The sequence below is a fragment of the Heliangelus exortis genome, chromosome 8, assembly GCF_036169615.1.
Source record: "Heliangelus exortis chromosome 8, bHelExo1.hap1, whole genome shotgun sequence".
Classification (NCBI taxonomy): Eukaryota; Metazoa; Chordata; class Aves; order Apodiformes; family Trochilidae; genus Heliangelus; species Heliangelus exortis.
Window position 1 is genome coordinate 17786575 of NC_092429.1, and position 12607 is coordinate 17799181.

Sequence of the window (12607 nt, forward strand, 5' to 3'; positions counted from 1 at the left end):
CCGTGTCGCCTGTGGGTGGGCGGTGGCCGCCGTCTGCGCGGGACTGCGCGTTGCACTCGGGTGCGCGTTGCGCGTTCGCGGTAATAAAGTGTGAGACGCTTGCCAAGCGTGAAAGGCTGAGTGTGCGCTGCTCTGCGTGCCCGACCAGAGCTGTCATGTGGGCAGACACTGGCCCGGGCCCTGGGCGCTGCGGTTGCTCATCCGCCGAGTCCCCGAAGCTCTGGGCAGGCGGTAACGTGGCCCCGGCCCTGGGCGGCGATCCAGCCCCGCCGGTCCCGGTCCCTGTCCCGCCTCCTGCTGGAAAGAGACCGAACTGCTCCAGTTAATCGCTGAAACAAGAAGTGGTGAAGCGCAGTGCTGTGGCTGTGCTGACACGGACAGATTGCCGCAGGAACCGGCAAGCATGCAGAGGCACAACATTTGCCCAGGTATGTGTGCTTACATGAAACTGTGTAATTCTGTATAGCCTACAATAGTACATAGGAATATTACTACTGCACTGCCTCTCACAATTCTTGCTTTCATTCATTCTAATACTTCAGCTTTTTGTTTCAGTAAAAAGTATAAAGCAACAGATCAGCACTCTTTCTGTCTCTGTCAGCATCCAGTCTTTGTTGGGGACGTGGTGATGATTCAGCCATTGGGCTCGGATGAGATGTGTGTTTGCTAGAAAGACTGAGATTACATTTTACGGTTAGGAAACAGTCGAGTTTGTTCATCATTGTCCTGAAATTATCTGCCGGGGAGCAAGGCCCTCCTCTTGGCCTATGAACTCTAGGATCAATGAACTCTAGAACTTTTTGGAGAGGTACCACTCCACTGCTTTCTGGGGTGACTTGGCAAGAATATTAAGCAGGGCAGCTGTGCACTTGTGCCTCAGCAGCACAAACACAGTAATCAACCCACATCACAATTCTGCATCTGTCTTCCATGGTTTCTCTGACTGTTTTTTTCTTCATTCTGAACAAGTTGTACTTTCTGTATCCCTACCTGCCTTGGAAGCTGAATTTTTATTTCTCCTTTTTCACAAAAGCCTCTGCCAGTTATGGAATCCAGTGATAATGGTGTAGTTTACAAGTAGAAGATATACTTTCTAGCTAGCCTTTGCTGTCTTAGGACCAGAAATAAAGATATTTTTTTTTGTGATTTGTGTCTTGCAATTCTACAGATTATGTTTTATTTTATGTCGGTGCAACATATAATTTTGCAGTTGTTGTAAGCAGACTTAAAAACAGCATTACCATTGTAAAGTCTTCCACCCAAATGAGTAACCTCACCAAAACAGTCTTGCTGCTTAATCATTGTTGGCATTTGGTAACAGCAAGTTTTTTAATTAATAGTTCTGCTGATGATGCATGGATTTCAGAAATTCATTTTACTTTACACTTTAACTACATAAAGCTAGTAATTAGGGACAATAGATAGGCAAGTTTCTAAATTACAGAAGAAAGAGAAAGAAATCACCACAGTCCTTTTTCAGAAAATAAACTACTACATTAAAATAAGACAGTGAGTTCCACAGGCAATTTAAGTACTAATTTTGTCTGTGGTGACCTTTACCCTCTTGTACTTTTTCAGTGAAAATAATGTAATTGATCTAGAATGTGACTCAGGTTGTCACAGGGGGTGTAACTAGCAATTGTTTTATTTAAGGACTTTTTTCCCCAAGAGTTTTTTTGTATCTTCACTTTGTCCTTACTTGTCCTACCATAAGAAGTGTTAAATAACTGCTTTTTATTAGGCATTTTATTCAGAAGAAAAAGTCCTGGAATTTCAGTGTCAGAATGTGATATAAAAATCTTCAACTTTTTTTCTAATTTTCAGGTTATTTCTTCTGTATGTACATACTTCCCCTTATATAGGATTCTTCTGTAAGACTAATTTTTGAAAGTCATGAGAGACTGACCTTAAACCAGTAAAGTTGAAAGGGTGTTTTTTTTTGGTTTTTTTTTTGCTAGGCAGGTCATGTAGAAACCAAGAGGCAAAAATAAGAGTGCACACAGAGATGTGTGCAAAGAACAGGGTCCTGTTTGGACTAGAAAACTGAGGACCTAACAGATCCTCAGATGCAAAGCAAAGATCCTGATTTTTCAGAGTCTGAAAAGCTAACTGGTGAGTTTGCCTCACAGATTCCTAGAACAAGTGCTGGGAGTCTTCTCACTCATTGGGAATTCTCCTTGAATAACAAATATAGTTTTCAGATAGTATCCAGACCAAATTGCAAGGCTTGAGGAAAAAGTCAAGAGTTAGTGAGACTGATTAAGATAATGACTTTAAAAATGAGCAACAGTCTGCAACTTAGTTGCCATAAAGTTTTCCAAAATTTTTGTTTTCCTGCCTGAAAACTGAATAGAGCCCATGGAGATCCTACTAGAAATATAGCACTTTTAGCAGTACAGCACTGCAATTATGTCTTTTCTCAGTAGGCCATAGGTGTGTTTGTGTTGATTTATTATGGCAGCTCCTTGGTCACTTGATGCAATGTTCTGGACCCGAGAGACTTTAGTGCAGGAAATGTTAAGAGTCAAGGAGCAAGCAGGTTGCTCTCCAATCATTCAACTGCATTGCATGCTTGGTGATTGATTCCCATCTTTTAAATGCCTTGAGAGTACTTCAGCTGAGCATCAGAGATGCATCTGAAAGGATAAGAAAAAGCAGTAACCCAAAGATTAGCACATCACAGTCACATTAGCTAAGTAATGTGAAGCAGGTAAGTACAGAACTTCAGCAAGGAGGGCAATAGCTAGTTCTGGATACTGTTGTTCTCCAGTTTGTAAAATTAATACTATTGCAAGTGAAGGTGTAACCTATTTTTTGGGAGGCAGCACTGCTCTTGCCCTGAAAAGTCCTTTGACAGAAGGTGATGTAAGAAAGCTAATTACAAGGGCTGTCTCTGGCCACTGCTACTGATGCAGGAAGTTGGCATTGACCTCCTTTACTGAAGGAGGAATATACCATGCTCATTCTAAATAATTGTTCACTGTTGTCCAAAAGAAAATTCTGGAAGTCTTGGATAACAAAAAATTGTTGTTGTTTTTTTTTATTTTTTTAAATAGCGTAATATTTTTTTCCATTTACTTCTTGTGAGGCATAGAAGACATAGCAGCAGGTGTATCTGATGTATGTATCCTTTGAAAGTTAGCACTAAATTGCTTTGAGGAAAGCTCATTTTCTTTGTGTTTCAGTTTCTTTTGTCACCCATAGGAAAGGCTGCAATTGAAATATGTACAAAAGTGTTTTTTCCCATGAAGTGAAATATAGGCAGCTTTGGCTCTCTGATGGTCATCCACTTTCTGACATTCCATCTTTAAGTGAAATAACTAATTGTGAAGAGTCTTTCCATGCAGCTGCAAACTACTTTGTATTCATGACTTCTTAACTGGCTGTTTGAGTAATTATTTTTTTCTTCTAATTATGAATTCTAGAAGTAGACCTACAAACAAGAGTGATTGTTTTCTCATTTTCTTAAATGAGATCCTTTTGCATTGTTTTGGCTTAGGTTGCAGCTCCATAAGTGTTGCATAAGCATAACTGAGGGCTAAAATAGCAAAACAGTTGGAGGAGTTGGGTGAAGAAAAGGGCAGTAAGCTCTTTGTCAGGCTTTGTTACTGAAAATGTTGTAATGTGGAACCATTTATCATGTCAAACCTCAGTTGCATCTTAAATGTATCTGAGTTCCTGTGAAGTAATTTCGTAAGGTAAGTGATTTGAAAAGCAAGATATGATATGTGAGTAATATATGACTTTCTGCATAAACCAAATATTTCCTTTTTTTTTTTCTTCCAGTGTTTTAAGAAACACAAAAGCACAGTGCTGCTACTCTCTAATCAAAGAGAGAACTTAAAGACTTCTGACTAGGTTTCTAATGATTTTTTAATATTAGAAATGCAAGCTGCATCTGGAAGACTCTAGAACAGTAACAACATCGTAGGTGTCATAAAATGTTCTGCTGTTGGCAAGGAAAGGTATTTTTAGTTAAACCAGTGGCCTGTACCATTGGGGATCAGCCAGGGACAAGATGAAGCAGTCAGCTCACCAGCTACTGTCTTGTCTTGATGGCAGAACTAGGATGTTATCACAGGCAGCCTGTGGCACTTTGTCCCTCTTAGTAGCGTTTACTTACAATTACTTTGGGCTAAGTGCAGTTTTACTTGGGAGTCATTACAATTACAGGAATGTAATCTTAGAGGTCCTGATTTGTATCTGTAATCAATAACACCTGTAATATTTATGTTAACATTACAGTTAGTGCTGTGCTTCCTGGTACAAGGGCACTTATACCTACTTGAAGATTACTCTCATTTGTTTAGTTACAAAGAAAGAGCATTTGCAAACACTTAAACACTGCATGTTTAAATAGCCAAAGTAGCAAAAAATCTGGAACCAAATCCTGAAAATAATGAAATTTAATTTTTTATTAAAAATGAGTTACTTCACATATTTGCCATTCTTTGCACTTTGATTTCCAGTGATGTGCTGTGTTGTCTGTGGCAAACAATTACGTGATTGTGAGTTTACAGCAACTCAATAAATTAGGTATCCTTCCCTCTGACTGTGTAAAGGGACTCTGGCAATGCAGAGTTCTCTTTATGTAGTCTTTGGAAGTGGTAGATGAGGGAGGAGGTTTTTAGAAATTTATCTGGATCTAAATACCATATACAAATTTAGACTCAAAGTAGCAATTTGTAGGGAAAATGGCTTGAGCCATGCTGCTAACAGGTGTGTCTTTAACTTACTCCATCTGACAGCGAGGCAAGGAAGCTGGAATGTATAGCTTTGATGACATGAGGTTTGGTAACCATTTGGGTGCATTCTGAGTGTGATTTTATGAAGCAAGAATATTTGTAGTAAATGGCAACAAAATTACATATTGTGACCTTCTCTAACTACTGGGTAGCCTGTTTGGAGAGCAGTCCCTGTAATGTAATGTAAACTGATGTTCTCCTGTCCATTCAGAAAGCCAGGAGAAGTGTTTCACACCTTAAAAGTACTGAGCATCCTGGAGGTTACTGTGTGCCTCTGGCCACTCAGCCTGTAAAATAATTTTTTTTTTTTTTTTACAATACTCCTAAAACTAGGTTTGGATTCTGTTGTTACCTTCCTGGGAACATATCTTCAAACCTGTTTATAATGTAAAATGAAATAAGTGAGGTACTTGGGGGTTAGGATGTAGGGTGCTCTTCATGCTCACTGCTGCTTTTTCCTGGGGTTTTCCTGAGCTTTCCGTAGGTCTGTAAGGAGGATGAAGAGAAATGCACATTTGTTTAGCCTGTCCTGGATTCCTGATGTCAGAAAACTGACTGTTGCTTGTGTAGGGAAATGTCTGGTCTCATCTATTCACCTTGTATCAGTGCAGACCTCTTCCTCTCTCAGACTGGAAATTGTGTGGTTGGTGGGTTACTGCTTCTGTCCCAGGTCCACAATCCAGTCCCAGCCCTCAGCATTCTTGAACTCAAGGAGAAGGCCTCCCTTCCTCTCCATCCTCTTGTGGGAATACAAAATGCATCAGAATTGATACTCTCCACTCTGGAGACAGCTTCCTGAATTGAAAGTGAGGAAGGCTTTCTGAGCTATGTAGATTTTAAAAGCTCTAGCATTGAATTAATAGCACTCTGGAGTTAGAAAGAACTGGCCATATTAAAAAAGAAGAGGTGAGGGGTTCTTGGTATGTTCTGTACTGTCCTTCAATTTTTTTTCTCCTGCTTTTCTTGTGTCTTTTCTATATGCAGTTAAATTTAAAAATACGTCATTTATTGAGTATTGCTTTGGGGATGCTGCCAGGTGTGGCTGTAGGTTTGGCGGTTTGTCCAGATCTAAATTAGAGACAATTGAATGTAATGATTCTACTAATTCTCAAAGGAGATAAATGAGTTCTTTGTGAAGTTTGGAAGGGCTTGCCAAGTTATCTCAGCATGTTAATTTCTGTACATTCGTGTATAATTCTTGCAAGACAAAATACTAAAATTTTGAAATCTGAAAGCCCTTCTATTGCTTCTGTTTAGTTAAAATATGTAAGATGTAGCAGAGCTATGTTAACAAAAACTCTCAAAAATTCATCTGTAGCAAATATCTCACTTTCTACACTATATTTTGACAGTTTTAAAATACATGAAAACATATATGTGGTACATATTAAAAACGTATACCTTAATTTTTTTTAGCAACCACAGGTGATGTATTGTCAAGCACAGAGAAAACAGTGTTATACAACTCAAGAATGTCCTTGTCTGCTACAGATTAAATGATTATTGGGGAATTATATGCCATTTGTGTTAGTTATTGCGAATTTAATGCTTGGTTGAGGTGTAAGGCAAGATAGTCGATTCCTGTTGTGAATTGGACAATTGCTTAGAGTTAAATAATGGCATTAATTATTTTGTTGACAGTTAATATGTTACAGAAAAGAAAAAAAAAAATGCATGTGGAAATATAAGTTTTCATAGTAGCCTCTGATTTACTAACATCGGCCAAAGACAAATAAACTTTAGAAATAATTTCCAAATAGGGATTTCATATCCTGTTTTGGATACTTTGAAGACAAACTAAGTTGTCTTCTCAACTGGTCCTTTGTGTTGGAGGACTTGTACTATGTAAATACAAGCACTTCTTAAGTAGATAATAGTCAAGCCAAAAGCATGCATAAACCCCAGTTATTATTAATATTTAAAAAGTTAAATGTCAAACCATAAGGTAAACTGCAATCACCTTTAAAGAGTTCTATGCACACACAGAGGCACACAAAAAAGTTTGTTCAAAGTGAAATGGAAGAGTTACTGCCCTAGGCTTGTTACCCTCTACTTTATTTTTGTGTGTTTTTGTAGTTAAGAATCAGATCATGAGAAGCCTTGATTCCTGTAACTTCTGCAGTGGTCAGTTGAAAAGACAGTCCCTGTTTTAAAAATACTTATTGAAAGATGTATTTTTTAAAAGAAAGATTTAACATTACCTACTGCAGCACCTGGCTTCATGTATTTTTCCCTAGGATAACTTGACATATAAGAGCTTGTTCAATGCCCAGAGGGCCAGGATACACAAGCATCAAATTTGCTGAATTCTCAACATGATCGACTTTCCACATGGTATGTCTGGCACATCCAGTGCATCAGGGATGTGCAGTCTCACATCTAACAGTACAGTATATCCAGAACACACCTGACTTGTGCACTGCAGAACATTGTATTGGACTAAATCACCTGCATATGTGCAGGTACTGTTGCCCAAGATGTCTAGAATCTAAACGTTCCCAGTCTCAGTGGCAAGATTTCTGTTTCCACTGGGGCATAATCTCCACATAGAAAAAGAGGATGTCACCATAGGAACTCCAGATGTGTCATATCTGTTACTCAGCAAATCAGATAGATAAGCAGCTGCTGAACTGCAGGTTCTTTAAGCAGTCCCAGTAGAATTACTATGGCAAAATGTGTATGTTTACATACACATTTCCCCAGTGCAACACTGGGGAAAAAAAAACCACCTCACAAACAAGATGATGTAATTAGTGTCAGTTAAAATACAATTTTTCTGCAATTTATTTACTTAATGATATATTTGGTGCAATTCACATAGATTTTCACACCAATTATAATGCTTGCATGATACATTTTTCTGGTGAAACTTCTAGCTTAGCATTTTTCTATCTATATGACACATACAATTAGGATTATTTTAAAATTTTCTTTATTTTTAAGTACCCTTGGGTTTTATATTCAGTGTTTTCTGTTATTTGTAGTTAATTGAGTTCAATCAGAATGAGTATTGCTCATCAGCAAAAATGTACATGGTGTTGAATAGTGTCATTGGAAGTGGAAAGCTAAAAAAATTCCCTGCTGGTCTGAAAGCCAAGCTTTAGTCCTCTGTTTTAGCACTGCAGTAAATACATTAACTGTTTCTTCTCTTTTAAATCTTTCTTACTAGAACTGCTGTCTTAAATCTTAGGTTTGGAAGTTACAGTACAAAGCGTGATCTCCATCACAGATGGATAGAATTGCACAGAGGGACAGAAATCTGTAGGAAATAACATGCAGGTTCAGGCTTTGGAGAGCAGGAAAGTCACAAGACCCACTGTTATCAATGGAAACTAAGAATTAAACTGTAGGTAACAATCTAGAACAGTGCTGGTACAAAATTGGCAGATACTTACAGTACTGACAGCACTGTTAAAAGCAGGGTCTTTCCTAAAACACATCATTATCTATCAGAGAGAAATTATTATTCTTTCTATGGTGCCTAAACTTGCAAAATGAGGACATAAGGTATGTTTTCTTTTCAAACAATATAATCTATCACTTCAGTATCTACCTCAAAATATGAAGCTAAAAAGCTTCAGTATTTAAAATAATAGCAATTTAAAAATCATGGTTTTCTCTAATTACAAGTATTACTGAGTACTGTATTTGAGAACTATGTGAAAAAAAATTGTTTTCTTATTCAAGGTTTTTGTATGGATCTCACCAGCGATGTTTATGTGATAAATATATACATATATATATGTGAGGGTGCACAAGTTTTCACTATTGTCTTGTGCCACTAAGAAGTTCTCCTTCCTTGTTTCCTTAAGGCTTTCACAAATCAACAGAAGATGGAAAAATCACTTAGAATTGTAGACATATTATTATGAAAAATCTTAAGAATTGACAGAATCTCAAAGAAAACTATATTGCCTGAGGAAATTACTTAACCTTTTCAGGCTAATATATCTGCCATTAAAATACCTTAGTACACCATTCTTTCCACACTGAAAGAGGCATAGTTAAATGCTGTGCAGCTGCTGTGGCATGTGCCAAAGTTTAGGCTGATCTAAGTGAGACGTAGAAGCTATCTTTAGCATACAGATGAGTGATACTACCCCAAATGAGTGCTCTGTCTTTTTACCTGATGTGCTGCTCCTCAAAATCTGATGCAAACAAGTAAAACAAAATACCTGGTATAAACAAGCACTGTTTTCTTCTTTACTTGAATTACGCTAATTTTAATTAAAAGTCTGAATGTTTAAAAAAGTGTTGCTTTCTGACCTTTTGCATGTCAAATTGTTGGGAAATAATTTGTTTGGGTTTAGCACTGCTTGGCACCAATTTCATGCTCCTCAATTGTATGCCATTACAAAGTACATCTTCTTTCATTTTCTGCTGTTCTGACATCATCAAATTCTAGTCACTGCCCTATTCTACAGTGCTCCTGTTGCTAAGAGCCTCAGCTCTCCCAAGGCAAAAGGAAATGTGTGCATGTGAAGAAAAGAATCTGCTATTATTTCAAGCTTCTTCTTGCTGTTTATGGTGTGCTCTATCTCAGAAATGAGGGAACTGAGAAGTCATGCTGGTCTTGGATCTCTCTGTTTTAAGCCTTTGGGAATGGAAAGCTTTATAGACACAGAGTTTGCTGATCCCATAGATGCACCCAGGTGCAGCTTTGTTTATTAAAGAACCAAGAACACCTTTAACAAACTGCAATACAGCCTATTATAGGCCTTTGTGCAAGTATATCTGAGGAAAGGAAATGCATGGAGGAATGTAAGATGGGCAATGAAGAAAGCCAGGGTAGGATAATTGTGGGGAGCATATAAAAATGACAGAGAAGGAAATGGTGTTAAGAAAACAGAGGATAAAGTGGGAGAGGGGGGAAAAGAGGAGATAGAATAACCTGGAAAAGAAAAAGGGATGGTGTTCCTGTGAGTTCTGTGGAACATATTCAGCACCTCTGTCTTAATGTGTTTTGATGTGTTGACATAATGCTGACATGGTGCATCAGTGTCATGTTTTGTAATGCAGCATAAGAAACTCAAAATGTGCTGTTTTACAGGTCCTTAGTAGCCTCTGGATGGTTATATTCAGGACAATAATACCAACTGAGAGGGTAATGCTGCTGGTGAGGTGTAACTAGATAGAAGAGACAGCATGTGATGTGAGATAAATGGAGAAGTCAGAAAAGCTGGAAGAAAACTGCAGAAGGGAGGCTGAGCTACTGTAAGAGGTTAGTGACCAGACAGCTTTCCAGAAACAAACCTTTGTTCCATTACTGAGAGTAAGTACTACTGGCAGAAAGACTGCTTCCTCAGCAGCTGTTAACTTCATACCTGAAGGGTATTTAAAAAAAAACCCCAAAGCATAGCATGCAGATTTTCTGTTTTTTCTATATTTTTTTTTTTAAAGAGGAATGATTTTTTATAAATGGAATCTTTTTCCTTTTCCATTCACCATTTTCCTGATATTTTTCAGCTTTTTTTTTTTTTTTTTTTTTTTTTTTTTTTTTTTTTTTTTTTTTTTTTGCTAGACTCAAATTCAGATTCTTTCTTTTCAGTCTTCGGCTTTCTGAATTAAATGCTGTGGTATTAGCTGCCTACAGTTACTGTGATTGAACTCCATGGGTGGCCTGAGCAATTTTCTGACAATGGAGCTGGTTCTTTTCTCACTCACACCAGTGTAACTCGTTGGCTTCAGTGGAGTTACTCTTGATTCATAGTGTTGTGAAAGGAGAATTGTACTTGCTCTTTCATATGCTCTTTCATCTCCATGATATTTTTGCTTACATGTATAATTGATTTTCTGGGAATATCTTCTGCTGCTGACAGGTAGACATAGGAACTTCCTAAGATGGAAATAAATTTAAGCATTTTTTAGGTCACTGAGTTCAATCCACTGCTGCTACAACACCATGTTACATAATTCCTTTCATAAAGTCATCAGACTTTAAACAATCATTAAGAATATTTCTTACTTTAACTGCTAAATTCAGACTGAAAGGTTAGTTAAGCCGTATATAAGTTCAAAAACACAGCTGAAATAATTTTAAATGCTTTAAAAGTATTTTCCTTTCTCACATACAGCAGTCATGATAAATGCCTCACTCTTGGCAGAGGTAGGCACAGCTCTGAGAAAGCATGGTTCTGAAATTACAGGCATACTTAGGAAAGGGTACCGTGTACTTTTCTATTCATGGTCACATCCCTCTCACAAATTTTAGTTGGAGTTAAAAGCAATCATCTGACAACAAAGTTTTACCATACCTGAATTGCCACCCTTAAAGTCAATTACAGATGAAGAAGGGTATGGAACAGGTGTATAAAACTTAGCTGAGGATAGATTACTGCAGACTTCAACTTACTTATTTTGGGGTACCTTGTCTTTACTGTCTTAGCAAACTCCCTCCACTTCAGCAGAATTTTTTTCTCATTTATGGCATGAAGCTGAAAATAATCAATATAGTCATGAAGTTTAATTGTAATTGAAGCATAGATCAAAAGCAGAGACTAATTTTTCTCATAGTGTAAATACAATTACTCAGGTGAAAACAACAGTTGTTGCCTGCATGCTACTGTGATACCTCTGTCCTCCTTGCCTTCCCTATGGTCTTTCAGCATATGTGCCCTCTATCAACATGGAATATGGAATATATTTTTTTTCCCCTGTGTGCCTCTGGTTTACACTTCACCTTATCAAGCCCATTGCCTGTACTTCCCCTCCCTGTGGAATCTTGGCTTCCGAAGTTGCATTTGTTAATGGGGAACTTCTTCACAGTTATCATGTGAAGATTTAACTGTGTACTTATACACAGTTATAAGTATAATATATACTTATATTATAAGTATATAAGTATATATACTTATATTTATGCTTATATAAGTATATATACTTACATACCAGTGGTGGTGGTATATAAGTATATATACTTATATATATATGTATATATATATGTAAGTATATATATGTAAGTGTATATATATATATATATATATATATATATATGGCAGCTTGGTTTGCAGCTGCTAGGAAATGGTGCCTCCATGTCATAAGGAGGAAAAGGTGTTTTAGTTGTGAAAGCAAAGCTGGGGTCACTGTATGGCAACCCACTGACTGTGATACTATGGTGCCTCTTCATCCCACCCTTTGCCTGCTGTATTTCTGATGCAAAAATGTGTGCACAGTTTGTATCATATAACTACAGTAAGTCTCACACTTTTAGGATTTGCTGGAAACATTCAAAATAATTGTGTGAGAAGTTCATGCAACACTTTGCAGGAGTGGCAGAGCACTCTATTGGTTTTGTTGGAATTGCTTTGCACATGCAATACAGGCCTAGTTTGTTTTCTGTGAGGATCTCTTTGGCATCACTGGACATAGGACATCCAAGGTGAGGTTGCTGCACATACACAGTAACATCCAACCTGATGAGATTATTAGATAGCATTAAGCTTAGACATACAGGCAATTCTAAAAATCTTCCTGAAGAACATTTCTGCTTGGGAAAGAAGACAGAAAACCAATCTAAGGGAACCTAAACTTACGGCAGCCATATCTAGCCATGTCTGTAGGCCTCCCCTCTACTTAACACCTTCTGCCCCTATAGCCAGTTCTCTTTTTATCTGTGAATTATTTTAATCAAATACCTGAGAGATGTTGGGCTGTATGCTCACATGGAAAGCAGCTGCAAGCCAGGACTCCTCAGTACACCACCATTCTCTCAGCTTTACAGTCAGCAGCACACAACCCAGTGTGTGTTGCTGGGCTGTTGAGAGATGGCATTGCCTCTGGTCATGATCTGTTCGTGCTCAACAACGTGCTGGTCGTGAGCCAAGGAGAGAGCAGTGGGACAGGTCAAACTAGTTTTTTTTTCA

The 12607-nt window shown here is 37.9% G+C and overlaps 1 protein-coding gene and 1 long non-coding RNA gene across 6 annotated transcripts in view; one reads left to right on the forward strand and one right to left on the reverse strand.

The window, feature by feature from the left end:
• Positions 1-290: 290 nt before the first annotated feature.
• Positions 291-12607, forward strand: part of TLCD4 (TLC domain containing 4) — a 42714-nt gene continuing 30397 nt past the window's right edge. Inside the window, exons 1-2 of one of the 2 annotated variants that reach the window (XM_071750791.1) lie at positions 307-428; positions 9796-9966. The gene's annotated coding sequence lies outside the window, so the exon portion shown is untranslated. Of the gene's footprint in view, positions 429-9795; positions 9967-12607 lie in introns of both variants that reach the window. The other variant, XM_071750790.1, reaches the window with a different exon arrangement.
• On the reverse strand, positions 836-12527 carry LOC139799174 (uncharacterized). Of its 4 annotated transcripts, XR_011727121.1 has the most exons (7): positions 12380-12527; positions 11000-11179; positions 10523-10581; positions 8146-8174; positions 5342-5484; positions 5192-5231; positions 836-2636 (listed from the first exon to the last, which is right to left on the reverse strand). It is a non-coding gene; the product is annotated as an uncharacterized lncRNA (long non-coding RNA). The 4 variants fall into 4 exon arrangements; XR_011727120.1 differs by lacking the exon at positions 8146-8174 and having other exon boundaries at positions 12380-12523; XR_011727123.1 differs by lacking the exon at positions 8146-8174 and having other exon boundaries at positions 11098-11179; positions 12380-12522.